This window comes from Physeter macrocephalus, chromosome 17 (genome assembly GCF_002837175.3).
Source record: "Physeter macrocephalus isolate SW-GA chromosome 17, ASM283717v5, whole genome shotgun sequence".
Taxonomy (NCBI): Eukaryota; Metazoa; Chordata; class Mammalia; order Artiodactyla; family Physeteridae; genus Physeter; species Physeter macrocephalus.
Genome location: NC_041230.1, coordinates 9,071,928 through 9,075,165, shown reverse-complemented (window position 1 = coordinate 9,075,165; position 3,238 = coordinate 9,071,928).

Here is a 3,238-nt window from a genome sequence, read left to right as displayed (position 1 = left end):
CAGGCGGACTCTCAACCACTGCGCCACCAGGGAAGCCCCTGATTCTTTTTTTTTTTTTAATTAATTTATTTATTTTTGGCTGCGTTGTGTCTTCTTTGCTGCACGCAGGCTTTCTCTAGTTGCGGCGATGGGGGGCTACTCTTCATTGTGGTGTGTGGGCTTCTCACTGCAGTGGCTTCTCTTGTTGCAGAGCACGGGCTCTAGAGCGCAGGCTCAGTAGTTGTGGCGCATGGGCTTAGTTGCTCCGCGGCATGTGGGATCTTCCCGGACCAGGGATCGAACCTGTGTCCCCTGCATTGGCAGGCGGATTCTTAACCACTGTGCCACCAGGGAAGTCCCTCTTTTTTTTTTTAATTGAAGTATACTTGATATACAATATCTATTTAACTTTTTGAGGAACTGCTAAACTGTTTTTCAAAGTGGCTCCATTTTTCCATTTTCATACTCAGTTAAAAAAATTTTTTTTAAATTGAAGTATAGTTGATTTACAATGTTTTGTTAGTTTCAGGTATACAGCAAAGTGATTCAGTTATGTACTTGGTTTTTAATTCATGTGTTTGTATGATAAACATTCATGCGGAGAAAGAGCAATATTGTTTATTACACTCTTCCCCCAATTCTCTTGGATGAATTCTGACTTGTCTTTCAGGTTTCAAGTTCAATGTCTCCTCCTCCAAGTCTCCTCCTCCATGATGCCTTAGGCTGAGCCAGGTGCCCACTGGGGTCCCCACCCCTGCCCTGCCCTCTGTGTGGTATGGCCATGGGTGGGAGCTGTCTATACGTGCTGCCTTCACCCTCAGGGGTGAACATTTCTATATACCTGTCTGGAACTCTCCAGGGGTGATCTTTCTTGGTGTGAGCGGTGCCATTTGCTCTCTGGTGGCTTTTGAAGCTATGTTTGTAAACCTGAGAAGAACAAATATACGGGCTCTAAACTATAAAGTGTGAAAGGAAAATTGCAAAATCAGAAGGGATGAGTTCATGAATGGTTAGGAATGGTAATCAAGCCCCTGTATGTCAGCTGTTTCATGGAACGGAAATGTTCACTCATTGATTCAGGAAGGATCGATTGAGCTCCCACTGTCCTGGGTGCTTGGGGGGCACTGCAGGAACCAAGACAGCCTCTGGGAACTTCCTAACAGTGGGAAACAGACAGTAAACAAGTAAGCGAATAGACATATGATATATCGGGGGGTAATTAATGCTGAACATAAAGGCGAATAAGGAGCTAGGAGAAAGATAGAAGATGGATATGGGGGGAGCATAATTGGGGGGTGGGGTAAGTAACACTGCAATGAACATGTTCCTCCATCTTTCTGTATATTTCTCTGGCCCCTGCACCTTGTAGATTCAGGACCGCTGGGACACAGGGCACACAAATGCTGAACGTCAACAGAAGCTTCCAGGTTGCATCTATAACAGTGACCCAGTCTCCACTCCTGCGGGATGTGTGCAGCCCCCCAGGTGTCCCCATCCTCAGCCACACCTGGTGTTCTCTGCTCCTCTGCTTCCACCATGTGACTGGGAGCTGCCTGGGGTCTTTTGGTTGTTTTCATCTCATTGCTCCTGAGTTTAGCTTCTCTTCAAAAGTGGAGTGCATACTCCATGAGCTGCCCGTTCATATTCTCTATCCCTGTGTGTCTTTTTTTTTTTTTTAATAAATTTATTTATTTTATTTTATCTATTTTGGGCTGCGTTGGGTCTTTGTTGCTGCATGCGGGCTTTCTCTGGTTGTGGCGAGCGGGTCTACTCCTCATTGTGGTGCGCGGGCTTCTCATTGCGGTGGCTTCTCTTCTTGCGGAGCACGGGCTCTAGGCGCGCGGGCTTCAGTAGTTGCGGCACACGGGCTCAATAGTTGCGGCTCGCGGGCTTAGTTGCTCCGCGGCACGTGGGATCTTCCCGGACCAGCGCTCGAACCCGTGTCCTCTGCATCGGCAGGCGGATTCTTAACCACTGCGTCACGAGGGAAGCCTGAGAGGTCTTTTCAACCTGTCAAAAGTGCGAAACCTGGGCTTCCCTGGTGGCGCAGTGGTTGCGCGTCCGCCTGCCGATGCAGGGGAACCGGGTTCGCGCCCCGGTCCGGGAGGATCCCACATGCCGCGGAGCGGCTGGGCCCGTGAGCCATGGCCGCTGAGCCTGCGTGTCCGGAGCCTGTGCTCCGCAACGGGAGAGGCCACAATAATCAAGCCCCTGTATGTCAGCTGTTTCATGGAACGGAAATGTTCACTCATTGATTCAGGAAGGATCGATTGAGCTCCCACTGTCCTGGGTGCTTGGGGGGCACTGCAGGAACCAAGACAGCCTCTGGGAACTTCCTAACAGTGGGAAACAGACAGTAAACAAGTAAGCGAATAGACATATGATATATCGGGGGGTAATTAATGCTGAACATAAAGGCGAATAAGGAGCTAGGAGAAAGATAGAAGATGGATATGGGGGGAGCATAATTGGGGGGTGGGGTAAGTAACACTGCAATGAACATGTTCCTCCATCTTTCTGTATATTTCTCTGGCCCCTGCACCTTGTAGATTCAGGACCGCTGGGACACAGGGCACACAAATGCTGAACGTCAACAGAAGCTTCCAGGTTGCATCTATAACAGTGACCCAGTCTCCACTCCTGCGGGATGTGTGCAGCCCCCCAGGTGTCCCCATCCTCAGCCACACCTGGTGTTCTCTGCTCCTCTGCTTCCACCATGTGACTGGGAGCTGCCTGGGGTCTTTTGGTTGTTTTCATCTCATTGCTCCTGAGTTTAGCTTCTCTTCAAAAGTGGAGTGCATACTCCATGAGCTGCCCGTTCATATTCTCTATCCCTGTGTGTCTTTTTTTTTTTTTAATAAATTTATTTATTTTATTTTATCTATTTTGGGCTGCGTTGGGTCTTTGTTGCTGCATGCGGGCTTTCTCTGGTTGTGGCGAGCGGGTCTACTCCTCATTGTGGTGCGCGGGCTTCTCATTGCGGTGGCTTCTCTTCTTGCGGAGCACGGGCTCTAGGCGCGCGGGCTTCAGTAGTTGCGGCACACGGGCTCAATAGTTGCGGCTCGCGGGCTTAGTTGCTCCGCGGCACGTGGGATCTTCCCGGACCAGCGCTCGAACCCGTGTCCTCTGCATCGGCAGGCGGATTCTTAACCACTGCGTCACGAGGGAAGCCTGAGAGGTCTTTTCAACCTGTCAAAAGTGCGAAACCTGGGCTTCCCTGGTGGCGCAGTGGTTGCGCGTCCGCCTGCCGATGCAGGGG